We start from the raw sequence: 27,759 nt of genomic DNA, 5'->3' as shown, positions 1-27,759 counted from the left end.
AGTAGGCAAGGGATCACTCTGTGCTTACAAAGATTTAAGTGGATATCTTTCTCGGTGCTTCTTGACACAGCTGTTTTACAAAGAAATCTATAAGGCTGGTTAAATATTTGTTTCCATATGTTTGATGGTATAGGCTGGAAAGGTATCTTTGTTCCATTCAACAACTCAAAACAATTTTTAAGGCTTTTGTTAACTCATACAGAGCGTCAACACGGAAGCAGTGCTTCTGCAGAAATATGTCTTGTATCTTTTCTTTTTTTAAATGTCAGATATTTTAGCAGAGAAGGCCCTGTGTGTCATTGAAAGGTATGACTGCTTTATTTAATGTTTATTATATTGATACATTTTTTGAACAAAGAAATGGGGAAAAAAGCTGGACAGTCACTAGGCATAAGAGGTACTGAGGCAGTTCACAGTTTTCTAGCAGGCTGATGTATCTTCTGAACAGAATTTATAAGTCCTTTCCGGGATTCATTAAACTGACTGCATAACAAAAATCTTCTCAAAAATAAATTCTGTCTTTCTTATATAAATCTCAACAAAGCGTTCTCTAACTTGCTTAATTCAATGCAGGGTTAGAGGTAGCCAGACAGCATTCTCACGGCATTGGGCAGTAAGCTATCCTAGAGTGAGAGTTCATCAATAGACCCATACACACAAACAAACCCAAGACTCAAACACAGTATGCAATCAATTAACATAACCTACATGGCTTTGGAGATGTGGAAAGACAACTGAATCAGCTACACAAAAACCAAGCAGACACAAGGTTAGTGTGCAAATTACACTCAAACAACAACTTGATGTGGGGTTTGAAGCCAGGACATCTGTGAAGCGTTACCACTAAAAACTATGCTTCCGTGATGTCCTTTATTACAAAGCATGATTCAGTTCTATTTTTTTTCTCCAAATGAAGTTACCTGTAAATGACCGCTACTACAGACAAAATATATTATATCTACTGATTAATACTCCCCTGTAACGTCACCCATGATATGAAGGTAGAGCTATGAATGCTATCTTCAAATAACTGCTTTAAATAGCAACACATTCTGACATTTACGTCAAATTTCCTGGGTCAGGATCACCATCAGTGAAATCAGTGAGCTTCTATGATCCAATTTATATTTATGTCTGCCCTGATGGCAGGCAGACAGAGAGCAATCAAAACAAATTGAATTAAGCTCTTTCCAAATGCCCAGACTCTTTCACAAATTTCAGCAGAACAGTTAAATTCATTAGCCTTATGTCAAGATCTATCATAAGGGAATATAATTTACCACACTGCAAAGACACAAAAGGAGACTAAGGCTAAAAATGGAGATGACAAGAAATATTTAGTTATTTTAATATAAATGATGAATCTAATAATAATATAATAATAATTTAGAATATATAATATATTATGATAATATAATATAATAATAATATAGAATAGTCCTCCCGATTAGTACATTTCCACATTTATTAATTCTGCAGAGCTATAATAAAATTAAGAGACTGCAAGAGAGGCCAAAAAAAGAAGAATGTGTAAGTGCTGTAGGTGACTCTTTATATTCAGACAAGGTTACTGCATATTAACACTAGAATTACCAGAGCCTACGAAAAACCTCGTAGGTCCGTCCCACCTTAAATCGCTTCTTAAAACCGTTCTCACCTCTCCGCCAGCGTCTTTTGTTAATCTAAATGTGCTGATAAAAGAAAAGTTGCAAGTAGCCGGCTATTCCATCCCTCAAATGACTTAGAACGTGCACAAACTTCTCCCAGCTCATGCCTTGATTGATTATCTGGGAGTGAAGTGGAGTTTTAGAGTGGAAATAATAGTTCATTATTTGGAATACTGTACACACATTGCACGTGTGTTCCGTTTCTACAGTAGTCCGTGTAAACACATTTTTAAAACAGAAACGTTTTTCATATTGTAGTAGTAAATGACAAAATGTAAGCATAAACTATATAATGTATGAAGCCTGAAGTCCAAATATCAAACACTTTCACAAAAGGTACAAATATAACAAAACAAGTATGCTTTTAATCAAAAATATAACTGCAGAAAAAAGCCGCCTTAGCATGCCACATTGACACATACATACTACAGCTGCCACGGTAGCGTAATGGTATCAACCACTGACTAGTGTTCAGAAGGTCATGAGTTCGATCCCGCACGATTCTGTTTTTAGAAGTAAACTGCTCTTATTACTATTTTAGAATAAAAACATACATTTGATTTCAGTGTGTAACAGCCGGTGTAATTTATGATACTTGTAAAGGTTATTTTTTATTTTTTTTTTTTATTCACTTTTCATTCTCTCAGTCATGTTCAGGAACCTTCCCTACCCCCTCCCCCCCCATCTGAGAATGCTGTTTTCACATAAAGATGCGCTACAGCTCTGCAGCGTACTTGTGACTGCAATCTCGTACCAATGCTTGCGAACTGAAGTGCCTGCGTGCACTTTTAGTGGCATTACATGTCTATTTTTTTGAGCATGCCCGTGTCGCTCAAACACAGGAACATATGTTGGTGTACAAGTATAAAAAAACAACTACACTTTTATTCTAGACTATAAGTGAAGAAAAAATAAAGCAAGTTACAGTAGGCAGTTGATACGACAGCTTGTGTGGTGCAATGTCAAGAACTGCTCATTTCCGATCCATGCTATATATAAAATCATCACATTCAAATATCAACAATTCCCAAACACCCTTCCTACATTCACGACATGTGTACTTGTTGCAGTGTACACAGCTCTCTTTGCTATGTTTCCTAATACACTGAATGAGCACCTGACATTGTACTGTCTTCCCTATATAAATAACATTCGAGTATAGTGTGTCTCCAAATAAATCATATTTGAGCTATAGCGCGTCACCAAATAAATTACATTTGAGTTATAGCTCGTCTTTATGTGAAAACAGCAATATCAGATGGGGGAATCGTGAACGCGACTGAGAATGGAACTGAATTAAAAAAAAAGCTAACCTTTACAATTATCATGCATTTACACTGGCTCTTACAGACTGACTGAAATCAAATGTATGTTTTTATTCTAAAATACTTCAGTACATTCAATATTATTTGAAAACGAACAGCGTCAGATCGGGTTTGAATACACGCTGATGCTGATACAGAAGAAGTCAGCTTATTCAGTGCAACAGTTTCAACGCACAGTACATGCAATATTATTTGAAATCAAACAGCGTTAGATCGGGTGCATATTCAAAGCCGATCTGACGTTGTTCGTTTTCAAATAATATTGCATTAGTGCGGTGATGTTTTTAAATATACAGTATTGTCTCTTTCATTCATCTTGCGGTTTGTAATCAGTGACCGCGTGTTTTTTCCCCGATCTTGCCAGTTCACACATGTTGCTGTATGGTGGTGTTTCTTTTGTACTCCAGGACATGCAGAGGACAGAATAGTACAGAGCAGTAAGTTCAGCGCTATATGCAATCAGACAGACAGACAGGCAGAGAAGGCACTAGATATATAAATAAACAGGGAAGGCACTGTATAATAGATATATAAAAAACAGCTAAGGGGATAAATACTGTATATAGATAGGTAGGAAGGAAAGGCACTATATGATAGGCAGACAGGGAAGCTCCTATATAATAATAAAATTACTGCTATTACTATATAGATAGATAGGGAGTTCAGGCAGGCAGAACGGCGAAGGTTAAAAATAAACAAAATTTTCTCTCCAGTGGGGAATCGAACTCGAATCTCTTGAAGTACAACAAGTCTGCTGCGCTCTAAGTGACGAAATCTTACCAGTACGCCACGGAAGCTGTTGTAAAAGTCTTGGACCTTTTATGAAAGTGTTTATTTTTTCTTTGGCTGTCAGGCTTCACACATTTTATAGTTTATGTCTACATTTTGTAACATTTATTACTAAAATATGAAAAAGTTTCTGTTTTAACATTGTGTTAACACAGATTACTGTAGAAACGGAACACACATGAAATGCGTGTGTTCCAAATAACAATCTATTATTTCCACTCTAAAACTCCACTTCACTCCCAGATAATCGAGGCATGAGCTCGGAGAAGTTCGGGCACGTTCTGAGTCGGTGCGGGGATGGAATAGCCGGCTGCTTGCAGTTTGTTTTTATCGGCACATTTACAGGACAAAGGAGACTGGCGGAGAGGTGAGAACAGTTTTAAGAAGCGATTTAAGGTGGGATGGATCTACGAGTTTTTTCGTAGGCTCTGGTAATTCTAGTGTTAACACTGGAATTACCAAAGCCTACAAAAAAACTTGTAATGCTGGCTCACCTTAAATCCCTTCACACCTCTCCATCAGCATCTATTGTCTTGTAATTATGTCGATCAGCACAAGCAGCCTACTATCCCATCCCGCCACCCATCACCACAGCTCAACCAACAAAGAAGGTTCTTAGTGCTCAGTGTTTATCTTGGAGTGAACTGCCTGGAGTTGTAGAAGGTAAAAAATATATTTCATTTGCAATACATACCGTACGTTTCATGTGTGTATGTAAACACATCATTAAAACAGAAACATTTTTCATATTTTAGTAATAAATGACAAAATGTAGATATCAACTATATACAGTCACTAGCAAAATACCCGCACTTCGCAGCGGAGAAGTCGTGTGTTAAAAAAGTTATGAAAAAGAAAAGGAAACATTTTAAAAATAACATAACATGATTGTCAAAGTAATTGTTTTGTCACTGTTATGAGTGTTGCTGTCATCAAGGATTTGATTATCATTATTTCTTTCAATCAGGATTGTATTTGGAGGACGTGTTGTATTCAAGTTACATTCCGTGTTTGTCAACCGTTGTAAAGATAACAGGTTTCATTCATCGAAATGTTCACTAACCAAATCGCTATGCGAGTATTTAGCGACAGTGTGTCTATTAAATTGTGGATTTTTCTGCGAATATTTGGCGGCACTGTCACGAAGTAGTTTTCGTCTAGCTACATCAGAAAAAGTAATACGACGTTTGACACGTCTCCTTTTTACTGTTTTCTCTACATACATATCTACATATATATACACATATATCTATATACATATATACACACTGACTGACTCATCACTAATTCTCCAACTTCCCGTGTAGGTAGAAGGCTGAAATTTGGCAGGCTCATTCCTTACAGCTTACTTAGAAAAGTTAAGCAGGTTTCATTTCGAAATTCTACACGTAACGGTCATAACGGTCGACAACGTCCGCCATGTTGAACTTTCTTATTTATGGCCCCATCTTCACGAAATTTGGTAGGCGGCTTCCCTGCGCTAACCAAAACCGATGTATGTAATTATTTCGGTGGTATGACGACATTGTCGGCCGCCATATTGAATTTTCCAACGTCACCAATTTTCAAACTTCCCGTGTAGGTAGAAGGCTGACCCCATCTTCACGAAATTTGGTAGGTGGCTTCCCAGCACTAGCCAAAACCGATGTACGTACTTATTTCGGTGGTATGACGCCATTGTCGGCGCCGTATTGAATTTTCCACACGTCACTAATTCTCCAACTTCCCGTGTAGGTAGAAGGCTGAAATTTGGCAGGCCCATTCCTTACAGCTTACTTACAAAAGTTAAGCAGGTTTCATTTCGAAATTCTACGCGTAACGGTCATAACGGTCAACAACGTCCGCCATATTGAACTTTCTTATTCATGGCCCTATCTTCACGAAATTTGGTAGTCGGCTCCCCTGCGCTAACCGAAACCAATGTGCATACTTATTTCGGTGGTATGACGCTACTGTCAGCCGCCATATTGAACTTTCCAACATCACTAATTCTCCAACTTCCCGTATAGGTAGAAGGCTGAAATTTGCAAGGCTTATTCCTTACAGCTTACTTACAAAAGTTAAGCAGGTTTTATTTCGAAATTCTACGCCAGAATGGTCATGACGGTCAACAACGTCCGCCATGTTGAACTTTCTTATTTATGACCCCATCTTCTCGAAATTTGGTAGGCGGCTTCCCTCCACTAACTGAAACCAATGTACGTACTTATTTCAGTAGTATGATGCCACTGTCGGCCGCCATATTGAACTTTTCAACAGTCTTTGTTACATATGGGCCCATCTTCAAGAAATTCTATCGATCAAAGAACTGTCACTTACCGAGTGGTTTCCATGCCTGGAGATACCACCTACCATTTCCATTCTTTTTTTTTTTATATATTGCACGGCCATATCAGGCTCACTCTTGATATCCGGAGGAACATTCTGTCTTACGTATTGAATGACTGGGACAGGTTCAAGGTGTGGACTGATGACAGTACAGGAGATAATTATACTACACAGGAGCACTAGAAGAGTAAAATGCTTAAGCCCTTCACCTATGGTTCTGCATGTGAGTTGATGGCTGCCGCTGAATTGTTCAGTTGTCGCTTTCAAGTGTAACCGAAATGGCCAAATATTTTACACCTTTCGACAACCGCCAATGCCTCTTAAACATCTTAGATTCACAGGTGACAATTTCAGTAGTAGACACTTTGATGTTTATGAATGTTTAAACTCTCAAAAGCTGGATGTGATTTTATTGATGAAACCGGTTGTGTGCTTACAACGCTTGACAGATGCCAAATGTCACTTCAACACAACAAATCCTGCAAATACTGTCGTAATTGAAACAAACCATGAAACTCAAACCGATTATGACACCAGCAATCCAAGCTGTGAGATTTGAGACAAGATTACTGTTCACATGGCAAACTGTAAGTTACATGCTCAAGAGTAAACTCAGCGCACATCTTGGTCATGTTACAACCGGAGGGCCGAACTGACAACATGGTATACAAAGAGATCCTTAACAAATAATTATTGGCATATTGTCCAACAGTTTAAAAAGGTTTAATTTTCTTCTTAATAAAAATTTGAATGCAGTACTTCACCGCTGCGAAGCGCAGGTATTTTGCTAGTATATATATATATATATATATATATATATATATATATATATACACATACAGTATATATCTATACTAATAAAAGGCAAAGCCCTCACTCACTCACTCACTCATCACTAATTCTCCAACTTCCCGTAGGTAGAAGGCTGAAATTTGGCAGGCTTATTCCTTACAGCTTACTTACAAAAGTTGGGCAGGTTTCATTTCAAATTCTACGCATAAGGGTCATAACTGGAAGCTATTTTTCCCATATAATGTAATGGAGTCTTGAGTTGGAGATGGCGTGGGGGGAGTTTCGTGACATCATCACGCCTCCTACGTAAGTGCGTAGAGAACAAGGAAGAACTCCAAACAGCGATGAGCACAAAGCGCCATTTCACAATTGAGAAGGCAGAAAAACATTATGAAGCAAATGATGCATACAAGCATATTCATAAGTACAGCTACTGCGGAAACAAAGCACGGTGTGAACCGTAAGTTTATATTAAATTAAGTTCATAGACAGGCTGCCACTAGCGTTTGTAATTTAGTGCCTGCCCATATAAGGCCGTCCATCAGCGGCAATCCAATACAAACACTGCGGTAAATATTCACGGGTGAAGGACTGTGCTTATGCAGAGGAAGATGAGATGGTCAGGGTGGTGTTTGGCACAAACTCATTGAAACTGCGAGAGAAACTTTTAAGTGCGGGTCTTAGCTGACATTACAAGATGGCACCAGCACAGCTGGGAACCTTCGATGCAAGAACACCAAGCGGCTCCGTGAACTGGCGCAGTGCACAGACAAAAGCAACAGTTCCAAAGAGTGCTGAACAAAAACCGAATTACACAATTGAGAAGGCAGCAAAAAAATATGAAGCGTCTTATACATACAATCATATTCATAAGTGCAGCTACTGGGAAACAAAGCACACGGTGGAAAAAGTGAATGTCCTGCTAAAGGAAGACAGTGTAAAAAAACCGTGCATGCAGTTTGTCACATCTCAGATAAAAGGAAGACGAGCTGTTTATTGATGCAGTAAGGAACTAATCGATGAATGAAACCTCTTATCTTTACAGCGATTGACAAACACGGAATGTAACTTGAACACAACACATCCTACAAATACGAGCCTGATTGAAAGAAATAATGATAATCAAATCCTTGATGACAGCAACATTCAATAACACTCACAAAACAATTACTGTATATTGACAATCATGTTACGTTATTTTTAAAATGTTCCCTTTTCTTTTCATAACTTCTACTTCTCCACTGCGATACGGGTATATATATATAAATGTATATATATACCCGATCTACAATACATACTTTAGCATAGACAAGCCACACGCTGTGGCTAATTGTAGAGTCTTAAGCCTCTAACGCCGACATTGAGGTTGATTCCCGAGAGGGGATGTACTGACTATGTACGCTACTACCGATTCATTTTACCTTCAGATCTCCTTGGTTTGGGGCGTATGAAAAATATTAGGTTAACGCAGAATCATGTTACGTTATTTTTAAAATTTTCCCTTTCTTAGCACAAGCACAGCTGAGAAGCTTCGATGCATGTACTCCATAACGCGTTAAAAATAACGCATTTAATCACACTTTCAATTCCAAGCAAGCGGGAACTTTTGTCAATGCATGATTTCCTGGTACATCCATTACACTGATGCACACATCACAGCTACAAAAATGTTAGAGTCGGAATAAAGCGCGTTCCTACGACTGATCATTTCGACTACCCGAAAGCCTTGATAAAAGCATGGTTTTGTGCACACTGAAAAGCAAGCAAAATTAGATGCATTACAGAAAGCGGACTTTGTGGCTCTTACTGGGGATCATTGGACTTCCGTGACCGTTAGTAATTCTAAATACATCTAATTACAAAATGTTCAATGATCACACTGTTTTAGCCTAATGTACAAAATAATTTTGGCTAATGTTACTCAGAGTTTAAAGAGTAAGCTGGTCAAATTACCTTTTATGTTTCTGACTTATTTTTTTAAGAAGAAAAACTGCACTTTATGTTGAAATTTTGGTTATTATTATTTAAAGACAATACTATTCTGAAAATGTACTTAAACTACCACTTTATTTTTAAGTCTGCCCAATTTTAACCAGGGATGATATTTTTGTTTCTGTTTTGAATTCAAATGCAGTTTAAAAGCTTTTTTTCAGAAATTAAAACAGCTTCAGTTTACAATATTCATGTCCATGTCTATTATTTGATTCTGTAAGCCCACTAAAACCGTTTTAAATTAAAAAAAAACATTTGCGATTTGGGGCAAATTTACGTGCGATTACATACGATTAATCAAGATTAATTCTTACACAGCCTCTAATTAATTGGATTAATTTTTTAATCGAGTCCCACCTAATATATATATGTAGATATTGTAATATATATGTGTATATACAGTATATATGTAGATATGTATATGTGTATATACAGTATGTATATATATGTGTGTGTGTATATATACAGTATGTGTATATATATGTATATATATATGTATGTGTGTATATGTATATATATATATATATATATATATATGTGTATATATATGTGTATAGATGTATATATATATATATATTTATATATATGTATATATATGTTTATATATGTGTCTGTGTGTGTATGTGTATCTATACTAATAAAAGGCAAAGCCCGCCCTCACTCACTCACTCATTCTCAAACTTCCGTGTAGGTAGAAGGCTGAAATTTGGCAGGTTCATTCCTTACAGCTTCCTTACAAAAGTTGGGCAGGTTTTATATCGAAATTCTACGCGTAATGGTCATAACTGGAAGCTGTTTTCTCCATTTACTGTAATGGAGATGAGCTTGAACACCGTGGGGAGGAGTTTCGTGTGACATCATCACGCCTCCCACGTAATCACGCAGTACATAGAAAACCAGGAAGACCTCCAAAAAGCGCTGAAGAAAACATGCATTATATAATTGAGAAGGCAGCGAAACAATAAGAAGCGGCGAGTGACATATACAACCATATTCATGAGTTCTGCTACTTCGGAAACAAAGCACGATGTAAACCTACACTTTAAATTAAGTTCATAGACAGGCTCCTGGCGTTTGTAATTTAGTGCCTGCCCATATAAGGCCGTCCGTCAGCGGCAATCCAATAGCAAACTCCACTAAATATTCACGGGTGAAGGACTGTGCTTATGGAGAGGAAGATGAGATGGTCAGGGTGGTGTTTGACACAAACTCAGCGAAACTGCGAGAGAAAGGACTAAGGTAACATTAAATACAGCCATGGACATAGCACGAGATGGCACCAGCACAGCTGGGAACCTTCGATGCATGTACACCGAGGCTCACGTGAACTGGCGCGAGTGCACAGATAAAAGCAACAGTTCCAAAGAGCTGAACAAAACCGAATTACACAATTGAAAAGGCAGCAAAAAATATGAAGCGTCTGATACAAGCATATTCATAAATCCAGCTACTGCGGAAACAAAGCACACGGTGGAAAAAGTCAATGTCCCGCTAAAGGAAGACGGTGTAAAAAACCCGTGCATGCAGTGTGTCAGGTCTCAGATAAAGAAGAAGACGAGCTGTTTATTGATGCAGTAAGAAACGAATCGATGAATGAAACCTGTCATCTTTACAGCGATTGACAAACACGGAATGTAACTTGAACACAACACATCCTACAAATACGAACCTGATTGAAAGAAATAATGATAATCAAATCCTTGATGACAGCAACACTCAGTAACACTCACAAAACAAATACTGTATATTGACAGTCATGTTACGTTATTTTTAAAATGTTCCCTTTTCTTTTCTAGCTTTTTTAACACACTACTTCTCTGCTGAGATACGCGGGTATATATATATATGTATATATATATCCCGATCTACATACTCGAATAATGGATACTTTATTAGCCATCAATGATTGTTTTGGTAAAGCCATACTCAGTGTATTCATTAGATGAGCGGTAAAAAGTAAGAGCGAGGGAGGATGACTTATTGAGGCATGCAGGCTGTAGTGCGCGTCAACTCTATCTGAATTGCGAGATCACATTTGAAAAAATATATCTTTTCAAGTTCTATTTAGTCCATATGTGTCAAACTCAAGGGCGCGGGCCACATCCGCCCGGCGTAATTATATCCGCCCGAGATCATTTTATATACTGTATTATTGTTATTAATGGCACGGGTATATGAAGCGCTGGTAACACAATAAACTACAGCTCCCATAATGCAGCGCTTCAGCTGCCTTGCGAACACTTACCGTTAATCAAGTCTAGCTTATGATGCTGCAAGTTATTGCGAAGCTAGCTCACGATGCTGAAGAGAAAAGTTGATTCTGAAAATAGAGCCTTTAAAACCGATGGGAGGCTGAGTATATGTTTACTGAACCCGTGTGTCTCATTTGTGGAGCTAATGTGGCTGTAATTACAGAATTTAATCTAAGACGGCACTATGAGACAAAACATCAGGGTAACCTGAATGCAATGCAGAAGATACAGAAAGCAGAAGAATTAAATAAGAATCTGACACTTCAGCGGACGTTTTACCCGTGCACAATCACAAAGTGATTTCAAGTGAAGCTGCTTTTATGGGAGACACAAATGCACCAGTGCACCTTGCCCCACTTTCCCTGTTGCCAAGTAATGTTAAACCAAGTCGTCACTACGGTGTTCCCAAATCGCACTTTGCTGATAAACTGAGCGCTGCGCACTGAGTTTGCACGGCGCTTTGGTGACTTTGAAGAACAAAAAAAGTCCGTCTACATGCGGCTCGAACCTTGTGCATGTTTGGTAGCACATATCTGTGTGAGAAGCTCTTCTCAGTGATAAAGACTAACAAAACAGCACACAGGAGTCGCCTCACTGATGAGCACCTGCAATCCATCCTGAGAATCTCCACAACACAGAACCTCACACCAAACAGAAACGAACCTGTTGCCAAAAAGATGCCAGGCGTCCAGCTCTAAAATGACATATGAGCAAAGACAACTGAATGATTTGATTTGTTATTGCTGAAAGGAACACATTTTATTTATATTTCCAGGTTTTGTTATGCAGCATGTTCATATTTGAATTTGTATAATTTTGACAGGATATATTTTTATGGAGAGCAAAATCTTTTGGGATATTTAAAATCTAAGTTTATTTTTATATAAAATTACATAAGAGTAAAGAAATTTGAATGTTTGTTCTTTTAACGTTTACTTTATTTCTAACTTGTATAATTTAGACAGGATATATTTTTATGGAGAGCAAAATATTATAAGTTGTTTAAGGTTTGAGTTGATTTATTCAGGAATAATATTCCTGTCTGTTTTACCATTCCTACCAAAGATATTTCTGTCGACTAAATAAAAATTTCCTTCTATTTAAAATTTAAATAGAACTTGAACAAATACGATAGTTCATAATATCCACGCAGACTTGCACGTAAGAGCGGGAGTTATCTGTTTTAACAAGCAGCGTATTGCACTGATTCGAAATAGCTGTGTGTGTATATATGTAGATATGTATATATATGTATTTGTGTGTATATATGTGTGTGTATGTATGTATGTGTGTATGCATATGTATGTGTATATATGTATATATATATGTATATATATATATATATATGATATATATGTATGTATATTTATATGACAACAACACTCATCACTCACAACAGTGACAAAACAATTACATTGACAATCATGTTACGTTATTTTCAAAATGTTTCCTTTTCTTTTCATTGCTTCTTTAACACACTACTTCTCCGCTGCAAAGCTGGTATTTAGCTAGTATATATATATATATATATATATATATATATATATATATATATATATATACACAAAACAATTACATTGTCAATCATGTAACGTTATTATTAAAATGTTAATGTAAAATGTTCTTTTAACTTGTCCGCTGCCAATCGCAGGTATTTTGCTATATAAATGTTTGCTTTTCTTTTTCATAACTTCTTTAACACACTACTTCTCCGCTGCGAAGCGCGTGTATTCTGCTAGTATATATATATGTGTATATATATATATACATACATATACAGCGCATCCGGAAAGTAATCACAGCACAACACTTTCTCCACATTTTGTTATGTTACAGCCTTATTCCAAAATGGATTAAATTCATTTTTTTCCTCAGAATTCTACACACAATACCCCATAATGACAACATGAAAAAAGTTTACTTGAGATTTTTGCAAATTTATTAAAAATAAAAAAACTGAGACATCACAAGTACATACAGTGGTGATGTGGTGTGAAAAACTATTTGCCCCCTTCCTGATTTCTTATTCTTTTGCATGTTTGTCACACAAAATGTTTCTGATCATCAAACACATTTAACCATTAGTCAAATATAACACAAGTAAACACAAAATGCAGTTTTTAAATGATAGTTTTTATTATTTAGGGAGAAAAAAAATCCAAACCTACCTGTGTGAAAAAGTAATTGCCCCCTGAACCTAATAACTGCAATCAAGCGTTTGCGATAACTTGCAATGAGTCTTTTACAGCGCTCTGGAGGAATTTTGGTCCACTCATCTTTGCAGAATTGTTGTAATTCAGCTTTATTTGAGGGTTTTCTAGCATGAACCGCCTTTTTAAGATCATGCCATAGCATCTCAATTGGATTCAGGTCAGGACGTTGACTAGGCCACTCCAAAGTCTTCATTTTGTTTTTCTTCAGCCATTCAGAGGTGGATCACACTACCACCACCATATTTTACTGTTGGTATGATGTTCTTTTTCTGAAATGCTGTGTTCCTTTTACGCCAGATGTAACGGGACATTTGCCTTCCAAAAAGTTCAACTTTTGTCTCATCAGTCCACAAGGTATTTTCCCAAAAGTCTTGGCAATCATTGAGATGCTTCTTAGAAAAATTGAGACGAGCCCTAATGTTCTTTTTGCTTAACAGTGGTTTGCGTCTTGGAAATCTGCCATTTGGCATTGCGGGCCGTTTTTGCCCAGTCTCTTTCTTATGGTGGAGTCGTGAACACTGACCTTAATTGAGGCAAGTGAGGCCTGCAGTTCTTTAGATGTTGTCCTGGGGTCTTTTGTGACCCCTCGGATGAGTCGTCTCTGCGCTCTTGGGGTAATTTTGGTCGGCCGGCCACTCCCGGGAAGGTTCACCACTGTTCCATGTTTTTGCAATTTGTGGATAATGGCTCTCACTGTGGTTCGCTGGAGTCCCAAAGCTTTAGAAATGGCTTTATAACCTTTACCAGACTGATAGATCTCAATTACTTCTGTTCTCATTTGTTCCTGAATTTCTTTGGATCTTGGCATAATGTCTAGCTTTCTTGATTGAAACAGGTGTGGCAGTAATCAGGCCTGGGGGTGACTACGGAAATTGAACTCAGGTGTGATACACCACAGTTAGGTTATTTTTTAACAAGGGGGCAATTACTTTTTCACAAAGGGCCATGTAGGTTTGGAATTTTTTCTCCCTAAATAATAAAACCATCATTTAAAAACTGCATTTTGTGTTTACTTGTGTTATATTTGACTAATGGTTAAATGTGTTTAATGATCAGAAACATTTTGTGTGACAAACATGCAAAAGAATAAGAAATCAGGAAGGGGGCAAATAGTGTGTGTGGCCGCCACAAGCTTATATGCATGCTTGACAACCTCGGGGCATGCTCCTAATGAGACGACAAATGGTGTCTTGTGGCATTTCCTCCCAGATCTGTATGAGGGCATCCCTGAGCTGTTGTACAGTCTGAGGAGCAACCTGGCGGTGCCTAATGGACCAAACATAATGTCCCACAGATGTTCTATTGGGTTTAAGTCAGGGGATCGTGAAGGCCATTCAATTGTTTCGATTCCTTCATCCTCCAGGTACTGCCTGCATACTCTTGCCACATGAGGCCGGGCATTGTCGTGAATTAGGAGGAAACCAGGGCCTACTGCACCAGCGTAGGGTCTGACAATGGGTTCAAGGATTTCATCTCGATACCTTATGGCAGTCAGAGCACCATTTCCTATGCAGTAGATGTCTGTGCGTCCCTCCATGGATATGCCTCCCCAGACCATCACTGACCCACCACCAAACCTGTCATGTTGAACGACACTGCAGGCAGCATATTGTTCTCCTTGTCTTCTCCAGACTCTTTCACGTCTATCACAGCTGCTCAGGGTGAACCTGCTCTCGTCTGTAAAAAGTACAGGGCGCCAGTGGCGGACTTACCAATTCTGGTGTTCTTGAGCAAATGCCAGTCGAGCTCCACGGTGCTGGGCAGTGAGCACAGGGCCCACTACAGGACGTCGGGCCCTCAGGCCATCTTCATGAAGTCTGTTCCTGATTGTTTGGGTAGAGACATTCACACCAGTGGCCCTCTGGAGGTCATTCTGTAGGGCACGAGCAGTGCTCAGCCTGTTCCGCCTTGCTCAAAGGAGCAGGTATCGGTCCTGCTGATGGGTTGAGGACCTTCTACGGCCCTGTCCAGCTCTCCGAGAATAACAGCCAGTCTCCTGAAATCTCCTCCATGTTCTGCAGATTGTGCTGGGAGACACATTAAACCTTCTTGCTGCAGCACGTGTGGATGTGCCATCCTGGAGAAGTTGGACAACCTGTGCAACTTCTGTAGGGTTAAGGAATCGCCTCATACTGCCAGTAGAGATGATTACTCAAGCCAAAACTAGCACGAGTGGAAAACCAGCCAAAAAAGATCAAGAGGGAGAAACTTGAAATGACCTCCACATGTAAAAGCAGTCCTGTTTTGAGGGTTTTCTAATTGTTGCCACTTTAGTGCACCTGTCGTTAAGTCCATGAACACCAATACAGCTGAAAGTGATTAACAATGCTGCTTAACCAACCAGAAAATTATCAGACAGGTTTAATTGATTTCATGCCAGGTCCAATAAAAAAAGTGTTCCTTTAATTTTTGCGAGCAGTGTATATATATATACATACATACATACATATAAATACATATACATACACATATATATATCTCCTTTGGGGAGTGAGCAGCTGTTGCTGGGGGTGGCAGAATCCATTGAGGAAGAAAAATTAAAAACATTATTTGTACAAAATCTTAATTTATCTATCCATTTCTAAATAATTAAATGGGCAGGCTATTTCGTTTCAGTGCAATACACTGCTTGTTAAAACGGATGACTCCTAATCTTACGTACACTTAGTGCTGCGTGGGTATTATGAACTATCATATTTGTTCAAGTTCTATTTAAATTTTAAATATAAGTAATTTTTATTTGGTCGACAGAAATATGTTTAGTAGGAATGAAAGTTAAATTTAATCATCATTGCATAAATTTTTCTTCACCATAGAAATTTAAAGACTAAATCCAACTTCCATTCCTACCAAAGATATTTCTGGCGACTAAATAGAACCTACTTGTATCCAAATTCGAGCTATTGAGCTGTCGCCTGCCTGAATAAGTCACCCTTGCTTCGCTCTTACTTTTTTACCGTTTATTTAAACATGGGTAGTCACGGAAAAATTATAACATGGAAGAAGCATTACACTGAGTATGGCTTTACCAAAACAATTATTGATGGCGAATAAAGTATCTATTATTCATAAAGCTTCAATTGGTGATGTTTTTCTGCGTTAACTTCATATTTTTTCATACTTCTTCCCAAACCAAGAGGGTGCGAGGGTAAAATGAATCGGGAAGCGCTGATATATATATATATATATTGAAATAGTTTTACTATCAAATAATGCAAACAGTACGCGGCACGTGCTTCGCCCTAATTCTGGGCTCATCAGGCAGTACACACTCACTGCACCACTCTCGGGAACCGAACCTCAGACGTCAGCGCTAAAGGCGAAGCCTCTCATGTTGCGCAAGGGTGTGTGGTTCGTTTATTTGACAATATGTAGATCGGGTGTGTGTGTGTGTGTGTGTGTGTGTATATATATATATATATATATATATATGACCCTATTCGGATTCAGCGGGTTAGAAAATGGATGGATGGATGGATGGATACATATATATATATATATATATATATATATATATATATATACAGTGGAACCTCGGTTTGTGAGCATAATTCGTTCCGGAAACGTACTCGCAATCCAAAGCACTCGTATATCAAAGCAAATTTCCTCATAAGAAATAATGAAAACTCAGATGATTTGTTCCACAACCCAAAACAATTCATATAAAAATGATTAATACAAAATATAAAGTAAAATACATAATACAAATTAACCTGCACTTTACCTTTAAAAAGAATCATAGCTGGTGTGAGTTTCTAAACTCATGTGGGATTCCACCCAACGGGACGACACGCGGAAAAGCGTCCCAAAGCAATCACAGTCTCCCAGCGCTATAGCGGTTCGCTATAAGCGCCTGTCGTCAATGGGTCATACAAGGAACATTCTAAAGATCCCGGTACAATAAATAACAGCACTGTTGCTGTTTCAAGCTGAATAAAGCTGGTGTTAAAGTATTGAGACTCAGCTTCGTGTTTTGGGGAGCAAGACGGGGACTCGCACTTCACAGCACACACACACACAGTCACAATGCTGTAGTAAACAGATGTGACTATATGAGTGAGGCACACAGACTCAGATGGAGAATAGGAGAGGATTGCCAGAGAGAGAGAGAGAGACGCGCTGGGTGGGCGAGCAAGATAGATAAGGAGAGAGAGAGAGAGACATGCTGGGCAAGCGAGCAAGCGAGATAAGGAGAGGGAGAGAGAGAGAGAGACGCGCTGGGCGAGCGAGATGAGAGAGAAAGACGCGCAGGGGGAGCGAGATGAGAGAGAGAGAGAGAGAGAGACGCGCTGGGCGAGCAAGCGAGATAAGGAGAGAGAGAGAAGAACCATCAGCTCAGTTGTGATCACATAACGCTCAGCAGACAAAGTGTATCCATACTACTCATTGCAAGACATCGCTCGTTTATCACGTCAAAATTTATTAAAAATTTTTGCTCGTCTTGCAAAACACTCGTAAACCGAGGTTCCACTCTGTGTGAGTATATATACTCAACCTTTTGTAGGGTGTGTCCCTGAGACTTATTGTCATCGCGAAGCAGAGCCTTACTGGAAATTTGAGGCATTTCAATTGAAATGGGAGATCAGAGGGTATAACGGTTATGCCAGAAATACATTCAGAGTGTGGCGCTGTTGTTTTTTTGTGCAGCTGCCTTTACACAGCCTCTCCGCTGCTTTATAAACGAACGCCATATAAAGCCATCACCTTGTCAATTGTGTAATGCGTTTTTTGAACGGGTTGGATGCGTGGAAGTGATCACTCGTACTGCGTTCAGTAAGTTCACGTGAGCTGCCCTCGTGTGATGTTGCGATGTCCACGGCTTAATTTAATGTTAGCTAAGACCCGGCACTTAAAAGTTTCTGGCTGCACTCCGGTTGTAATATGACGAAGCTGTGCGAGTTCACTTTTGAGAATGCAATGTATAGTTGTCCAGGAGAAAAGCAATCTAGCCTGAAATCAATGGCATCGTTTTGTAGGGTCTGTCCCTGAGACTTATTACTTGTCATCGCGCAGCAGAGTCTTGCTGGAAATTGGAGGCATCTGAATTGAAATGGGGGTGCGAGGGTAAAATGAATCTGGAAGCGCTGATCAATGTAATCGGTGTACCAGGAAATCATGCATTGACAGAAGTTCCCCTTGTTTGGAAAGCAAAGTGTGATTAAATGCATTATTTTTTAACACGTTATGGAGCACGTGAATCAAAGCTTCTCAGCTGTGCTTGTGCTAAGAAAAGGAAACATTTTAAAAATAACGTAACACGATTGTGAATGTAACCTTTTGTAAGTAGTGCCTGGAGGATTCAGTGTGGAGAAACTCTAGAGACAACGTGTGTATTAACTTGTGGATTTTTCTGTGAGTATTTGGTGGCAGCGTCACAAAGTTGGTTCCTCAAGACGGCGTTAGCTGCAGAGCTCAGCTCACAGTGAAATGAGGTGAATGGGAGGGGAGATGATGACGTGACTCCCCCACCCGCCTTAACTGTCAATCCCCCACAAACACAGTCTCTCGGAATTTGCATAAGCATAGCCCTTCACCTGCAATTTTAACTTAGTTACAAAGTGATCAAAACTCTCGTTTATATCCTGCGTCCTCTCATTAAACTTGTATCCCGCATTATCCGTGGGCATGACAAACACCAGCGGCAGCCTGTCTATGAACTTAATTTAAACTTTAGGTTTACACCGTGCTTTGTTTTCGAAGTAGCAGCACTCATGAATATGGTTGTATATGTCACTTGCTCGGTTCTTATTTTTTCAATTATATAATGCATGTTTTCTTCAGCGCTTTTTGGAGCTCTTCCTGGTTTCCTACGTACTGCGTTGATAGTCAGTTCACGTGATTACGTGGAAGGTGTGATGATGTCACACGCAACTCCGCCCCCCACGGCTTTCGAGCTCAACTCCATTACAGTATATGGAGATAAATAGCTTCCAGTTATGACCATTACGCGTAGAATTTCTAAATGAAAACTGCCCAACTTTTGTAAGGAAGCTGTAAGGAATGAGCCTGCCAAATTTTAGCCTTCCACCCACACAGGAAGTTGGAGAATTAGTGATGAGTCAGTGAGGGCTTTGCCTTTTATTAGTATAGATATATATATATATGCCAGCAACACTCATGACAATGACAAAACAATTACATTGTCAATTATGTTACGTTATTATTAAAATGTTTCCTTTTCTTTTTAATTACTTCTTTAACACACTACTTCTCCACTGCGAAGCGCAGGTATTGCAAGGGGAAAAAAAATAAAATGTAGTCTATAAGTTATTAAACAGTAAAACATTAACGTTTTAAGAAGTAAAGATACATTGAGCACCACTGGAGTGGTTTCGGGGAAACTACATTTTAAAGACGGTATAACACGACAGGTAAGTAGTATTAACAGCAGCTAAAATGTATATGGATCATCTCTCGGTGGCAGATCCCTTTTGAAAGGCGCTACACGACGGCTGTGGTATAAAAATTACATTTTCTATGTGAACGTCCAAATTCCTGCCTGTGGGTAATGTGCCTTACTGGCATTACCAGCAATTAAAGAAAATTAGTTTTGTGTCCTCTGCAGTGTTAAGAGAGAACACTTTGGTTTTTCGATAAAAGGAAAAAAGGTGTAAAGAAAGGAAACTTGCCTTTTTGTTTTATATAGTGTAGAGAGACGTCTTCACTGACAATATGAGCGCCTTTTGGGGACCGTCGCGGTGGGTCTCGTGTAGACTGGTGAGACGTCCCTGCCATTAACCAGCCGGGATGGCACTGCCGGTCCTCCACTCCTGTGTGTGTCTTCATAATCCGACCTGACGACCTCATAATCGTATACGTGCAAAAGAAAGTGCGAAGCGTCTTAATATTAGTTTGCCGCGGTCTAGAAATGGGATCCTGTGTTTGCAGTTGTCTGGGCTGTAGCCCATGGGAAGGAGGAAAAAATTAAAAATGTTTACTTTCACTTAAGGCAGAAGCAAAGTCAGCGTCTCAAAGGCTGGCACAGCTCTGACTTTTATAGTATTTTTGCAGTGCAGGAGATGCCACCTTTTGCAGAGACGTTCACGTGATCAAAAGTCTTTGCACTCTTTAGAGGTCTTGCTTGTTCTCTGCGTATTGCATTCATAGTCAGTTCACGTGAGCCGCTCGGAATACATGCATCGAAGCTTCTGAGCTGTGCCTGTGCTATCTTGTACGATCTTGCGATGTCCACAGCTTTATTTAATGTTAGCTAAGACCCGCACTTAAAAGATTCTCTCGCAGTTTTGCTGAGTTTGTGTCAAACACCACCCTGACCATCTCATCTTCGTCTGAATATTTAGTGGTAGAGTGTTTCTATTGGATTGCCGCTGAGGGACAACCTTATATGTGTAGGCAGACGAAAGACGCAACTCCGCCTCACATGGTGACCGAGCTGCCCGCTATGGTCGTATACAGTATACGAAAGTAGGTTCCAGTTATGACCGTCACACGTAGAATTTCGAAATGAAACCTGCCTAACTTATGTAAGTAAGCTGTAAGGAATGAGCCTTCCAAATTTCAGCCTTCCACTTACACGGGAAGATGGAGAATTAGTGATGAGTGAGTCAGTCAGTCAGTAAGGGCTTTGCCTTTTATTAGTATAGATATGAAAACGTTTGGGAACCCCTCTTAATTCTTTTGATTTTTGTTTATCATTGGCTAAGCTTTCAAAGTAGCAACTTCCTTTTAATATATGACATGCCTTATGGAAATAGTATTTCAAAAGTGACATTAAGTTTATTGGATTAACAGATAATATGCAATATACTGTACATCATAGCAAAATTAGACAGGTGCATAAATTTGAGCACCCCAATAGAGATATTACATCAATACTTAGTTGAGCCTCCTTTTGCAAATATAACAGCCTCTAGACGCCTCCTATAGCCTTTGATGAGTGTCTGGATTCTGGATATAGGTATTGTTGACCATTCTTCCATACAAAATCACTCCGGTTCAGTTAAATTTGATGGCTGCAGAGCAGGGATTTTCGATGATATTCAAGTCAGGGGACTGTGACGGCCAGTCCAGAATATTGTACTTCTCCCTCTGCATGAATGCCTTTGTAGATCTCGAACTGTGTTTTGGGTCATTGTCTTGTTGGAATATCCAACCCTTGCGTAACTTCAACTTTGTGACTGATTATTATCCTGACATTATCCTGAAGAATTTGTTGATATTGGGTTGAATTCATCCGACCCTTGACTTTAACAAGGGCCCTAGTCCCTGAACTAGCCACACAGCCCCACAGCATGATGGAACCTCCACCAAATGTGACAGTAGGTAGCAAGTGTTTTTCTTGGAATGCGGTGTTCTTGGGGGACTGTATTGGACAAGTGATGAGCAGTGCCTGGTTGTCTCCACACACTGAGGAGAGGCAAGACACATGACAGCCTGCAAGGGCTCTGAGATGGTGAGAAATAAGATTCTCTGGTCTGATGAGACCAAGATAGAACTTTTTGGCCTTAATTCTAAGCGGTATGTGTGGAGACAACCAGGCACTGCTCATCACTTGTCCAATACAGTCCCCACAGTGAAGCATGGCAGTGGCAGCATCATGCTGTGGGGGTGTTTTTCAGCTGCAGGGACAGGACGACTGGTTGCAATCGAGGGAAAGATGAATGCGGCCAAGTACAGGGATATCCTGGACAAAAACCTTCTCCAGAGTGCTAAGGACCTCAGACTGGGCTGAAGATTTACCTTCCAACAAGACAATGACCCTAACTAAGTACACAGCTAAAACAATGAAGGAGTGGCTTCACAACAACTCTGTGACTGTTCTTGAATGGCCCAGCCAGAGCCCTGACTTAAACCCAATTGAGCATCTCTGAGAGACCTAAAATGGCTGTCCACCAACGTTACCATCCAACCTGACAGAACTGGAGAGGATCTGCAAGGAGGAATGGCAGAGAATCCCCAAATCCAGGTGTAAAAAACTTGTTGCATCTTTCCCATGAAGACTCATGGCTGTATTAGCTCAAAAGGGTGCTTTTTCTAAATACTGAGCAAAGGGTCTGAATACTTAGGACCATGTGATATTTCAGTTTTTCTTTTTTAATAAATCTGCAACAATTTCAAAAATTCTTTTTTTTGTCTGTCAATATGGGGTGCTGTGTGTACATTAATGAGGAAAAAAATTTATTTAAATAATTTTAGCAAATGGCTGCAATATAACAAAGAGTGAAAAATTGAAGGGGGTCTGAATACTTTCCGTACCCACTGTATAATATTGCATTAGTGCGACAATGTTTTCTGATTGGTACTATTCAGATCATAAAATGATTTCTTCAAAATGTCACATATATCTGTCTCTTTCTTCTTTTACTCAGGTGCTGTGTTTACATCATGCATCAGAAGGCATGAGCTTATTCAGTGCGAACAGGAGCACGCAGTCGGCTGTGTGCTACAACATGCTTGACCTGGCAGCGATAAACGCATATGTACTGTACTGTAAGGCATGCACAAGGGTCCGCTGTGAAAAGCTAGGTGTTATTGGCTCACCTTGCAGAGAAACTCAGTTGTCGCTTCTTACAAGTAAAGACGATGGAAAAACAAAAAGAGGATGCAACATCGACAAGCTTCTGTTTCAAGACCGCCACTTCCCCCAGGAAAACAAACTCAGTCAGTGTCAGGTGCCCCTTCAATGTAAAAGGAACCATAGCATAGAGAGAAGTGTGTACATTGCAACAGGTACACATATCATAAATGTAGGAAGGACGGTCCTTGGGTGTGTGGGAACTGTTAAAATTTGAATTTGATGATTGCATATACCGCTGAACTGACCTCTCTGTACTGTTCTTTCCTGTGCATTTCCTGTAGTACAACCGACACACCACCATGCACCAAAATGTGGAGATTGGGCAATGCAGTCACTAATTACAACCACAAGAAGGTATGCGAATGAATATAAAAAATCTGAATAAAGTTGCATCAGTGCCACAATGTTTTCCCAAAAGTACTATACAGGTCATAAAATGAATTATTCCAAATAACATATATGCCTATGTCTCTGTTTTATGTCAGTGCGGCTTAGACATCAAGGTCCATAAGGTGCATACTAATTCAGCGTGAGGAGGAACACTCAATAAAACTAAATAAAAAAAAATTCAAGTGACAATGAGATACAGTGCATCCGGAAAGTATTCACAGCGCAACACTTTTTCCACATTTTGTTATGTTACAGCCTTATTCCAAAATGGATTAAATTCATTTTTATCCTCAGAATTCCACACACAACACCCCATAATGACAACGTGAAAAAAGTTTACTTGAGGTTTTTGCAAATTTATTAAGAATAAAAAAAAACTGGCGGGCATCAGCTAGTTCATTATAATAACAAAGCTCTTATATCAAGAAAGGTAGAAATAGTATCTGGGATGCAAGGAGTGATTTTTTTTTTCCCCATACTGTATAGACATTGATAATAATTGACAACGTGAAAAAAGTTTACTTGAGGTTTTTGCAAATTTGTTAAAAATAAAAAAAACTGAGAAATCACATGTACATAACTATTCACAGTCTTTGCTCAATACTTTGTCGATTCACCTTTGGTAGCAATTACAGCCTCAAGTCTTTTGAATATGATGCCACAAGCTTGGCACACCTATTCTTGGCCAGTTTCGCCCATTCCTCTTTGCATCACCTCTCAAGCTCCATCAGGATGGATGGGAAGCGTCGGTGCACAGACATTTTAAGATCTCTCCAGAGATGTTCAATCGGATTCAAGTCTGGGCTCTGGCTGGGCCACTCAAGGACATTCACAGAGTTGTCCTGAAGCCACTCCTTTGATATCTTGGCTGTGTGCTTAAGGTCGCTGCCCTGCTGAAAGATGAACCGTTGCCCCAGTCTGAGGTCAAGAGCACTCTGGAGCAGGTTTTAATCCAGGATGTCCCTGTACATTGCTGCAGTCATCTTTCCCTTTATCCTGACTAGTCTCCCAGTTCCTGCCGCCGAAAAACATCCCCACAGCATGATGCTGCCACCACCATGCTTCACTGTACGGATGGTATTGGCCTGGTGATGAGTGGTGCCTGGTTTCCTCCAAATGTGACGCATGACATTTACACCAAAGAGTTCAATCTTTGTCTCATCAGACCAGAGAATTTTGTTTCTCATGGTCTAAGAGTCCTTCAGGCGCCTTTTGGCAAACTCCAGGCGGGCTGCCATGTGCCTTTTACTAAGGAGTGGCTTCCGTCTGGCTATTCTATACCATACAGGCCTGATTGGTGGATTACTGCAGAGATTTACTGCAGAGGTTGTCCTTCTGGAAGGTTCTTCTCTCTTCACAGAGGACCTCTGGAGCTCTGACAGAGTGGCCATCAGGTTCTTGGTCACCTCCCTGACTAAGGCCCTTCTGCCCCAATCGCTCAGTTTAGATTTGCTGGCCAGCTCTAGAAAAGAGTCCTGGTGGTTTCGAACTTCTTCCACTTACGGATGATGGAGGCCACTGTGCTCATTGGGACCTTCAAAGCAGCAGAAACTTTTTTACTTTTTTTCTGTAACCTTTCCCAGATTTGTGCCTCGAGACAATCCTGTTTCGGAGGTCTACAGAGAATTCCTTTCACTTCATGCTTGGTTTGTGCTTTGTCATGAACTGTCAACTGTAGAACCTTATATAGACAAGTGTGTGCCTTTCCAAATCATGTCCAATCAACTGAATTTATCACAGGTGGACTCCAATTAAGCTGCAGAAACATCTCAAGGAAACAGGATGCACCTGAGCTCAATTTTGAGCTTCATGGCAAAGGCTGTGAATACTTATGTACATGTGCTTTCTCAATTTTTTTATTTTTAATAAATTTGCAAAAATCTCAAGTAAACTTTTTTCACATTGTCATTATGGGGTGTTATGTGTAGAATTCTGAGGAAAACAAATGAATTTAATCCATTTTGGAATAAGGCTGTAACATAACAAAATGTGGAAAAAGTGATGAGCTGTGAATACTTTCCGGATGCACTGTACCATGAAGGCATGATTCACCAGTGTTTGTGTGTCAGCTTTTGGCCCTCCAGATCAGAGAATTTCCAGTTCCATTGTCTCAAAACACCTGCTATAGCAGGCTGCTTGTGCTGATCAACAAATTTACAAGACAAAAGACGCTGATGGAGAGGTGCGAAGGGATTTAAGGTGGGCCGGGATTGTGAGTTTTTTCATAGGCTTTGGTAATTCTAGTGTTAATAGTGAGAATACATGATTTGTCCTGATTCTACCTTTTACGTGAGCAAAGCTGACATTTCAAAAAGGGTGTATGGACGTGATGTCCAGAGGGATGCCTAACCCAAGTGTATCATGACTTGGAAAAGTCTTCACCTGCATTGCATGTCAGCTAACTTGGAAATCCTGCAATGCAGAGTTGATTTTATTGAATTTTAAAATGCATAACTACAAAATAAACATGGATTTTTTTTGTTCCTGAATTTATTGCAGAGTTTTGCAACACTTAGAGCACAAGATTCCTTATGGAGCAAGACGGTCAAAAGTTTATTCTGATTTAGTGACTGAATGAGGATAAAACAAGCAGTGAGCCTTCAAATATTGCTTTTCTAAAAAAGCATGCATGACTCCCAAGTATGTATCCCTGAAGCAGGCACATTGTGGCATGTCCCAACTTTTCCTTTGATTATCTTTTAGCCACACATTGCAAATGTCAATTACATTAAGATGAAGCACTAAAATAACTAGGAACACCTGAACTAAAAGCATAGCATACATAACAAAGGTTTGCCCTTTGTGATGCTTACAGCAAACAAAAAATCACTCTGCAAAATGTCGTTGCTTATGGATCCATTCTTGTCAAGGCATCATTGTAGTGACATAGTTGCTTGTGCATATTACAAGAATATAAACATGGAAAACGCAGCTGAGTTACATATCTGACATGTACAGATCATATATTCATTATGATTTTTGAAAAAAAAAATACAACTATTAGATGGTTATTATTGTAGCAGAAATGCCATTGAATATAATACACACGTGGACAAAATTGTTGGTACCCTTCAGTCAATGAAACAAAAACTCAAAATGGTCACAGAAATAACTTTAATCTGACAAAAGTAATAATAAATAAAAATTCTATGAAATTTAACCAATGAAAGTCAGACATTGATTTTCAACCATGCTTCAACAGAATTATTAAAAAAAATAAACTCATGAAACAGGCCTGGACAAAAATGATGGTACCCCTAACTTAATATTTTGTTGCACAACCTTTTGAGGCAATCACTGCAATCAAACGATTCCTGTAACTGTCAATGAGACTTCTGCACTTCTCAGCAGGTATTTTGGCCCACTCCTCATGAGCAAACTGCTCCAGTTGTCTCAGGTTTGAAGGGTGCCTTTTCCAGACGGCATGTTTCAGCTCTTTCCAAAGATGCTCAATAGGATTGAGGTCAGGGCTCATAGAAGGCCACTTTAGAATAGTCCAATGTTTTCCTCTTAGCCATTCTTGGCTGTTTTTAGCTGTGTGTTTTGGGTCATTGTCCTGTTGCAAGACCCATGACCTGCGACTGAGACCAAGCTTTCTGACACTGGCCAGCACATTTCTCTCTAGAATCCCTTGATAGTCTTGAGATTTCATTGTACCCTGCACAGATTCAAGACACCCTGTGCCAGATGCAGCAAAGCAGCCCCAGAACATAACAGAGCCTCCTCCAGTGTTCTTTTCTTGATATGCTTCATTTTTCCGTCTGTGAACATAGAGCTGATGTGCCTTGGCAAAAAGTTCAATTTTTGTCTCATCTGTCCATAGGACATTCTCCCAGAGTCTTTGTGGCTTGTCCACATGTAGTTTGGCAAATTCCAGTCTGGCTTTTTTATGATTTGTTTTCAACAATGGTGTCCTCCTTGGTCGTCTCCCATGAAGTCCACTTTGGCTCAAACAACGACGGATGGTGCGATCTGACACTGATGTTCCTTGAGTTTGAAGTTCACCTTGGATCACTTTAGAAGTTTTTCTGGGCTCTTTTGTTACCATTCGTATTATCCGTCTCTTTGATTTGTCATCAATTTTCCTCCTGCCACGTCCAGGGAGGTTGGCTACAGTCCCATGGATCTTAAATTTCTGAATAATATGTGCAACTGTAGTCACAGGAACATCAAGCTGCTTCGAGATGGTCTTATAGCCTTTACCTTTGACATGCTTGTCTATAATTTTCTTTCTAATCTCCTGAGACAACTCTTTCCTTCGCTTCCTCTGGTCCATGTTGAGTGTGGTACACACCATGTCACCAAACAACACAGTGACTACCTGGAGCCCTATATATAGGTCCACTGACTGATTACAAGATTGTAGACACCTGTGATGCTAATTAGTGGACACACCTTGGATTAACATGTCCCTTTGGTCACATTATTTTCAGTCTTTTCTAGGGGTACCATCATGTTTGTCCAGGCCTGTTT

At 39.5% G+C, this 27,759-nt stretch overlaps 1 protein-coding gene across 2 annotated transcripts in view; it reads right to left on the bottom strand.

Annotated features, from left to right (window-relative positions):
• Positions 1-27,759, bottom strand: part of parga (poly (ADP-ribose) glycohydrolase a) — a 256,129-nt gene that overhangs the window by 95,821 nt on the left and 132,549 nt on the right. The window lies entirely within an intron of this gene.

Source organism: Polypterus senegalus, chromosome 1 (genome assembly GCF_016835505.1).
Source record: "Polypterus senegalus isolate Bchr_013 chromosome 1, ASM1683550v1, whole genome shotgun sequence".
NCBI classification, from domain to species: domain Eukaryota; kingdom Metazoa; phylum Chordata; class Cladistia; order Polypteriformes; family Polypteridae; genus Polypterus; species Polypterus senegalus.
The sequence above is the reverse complement of the archived record's forward strand: the minus strand, read 5'-3'. Positions and strand labels throughout refer to the sequence as shown.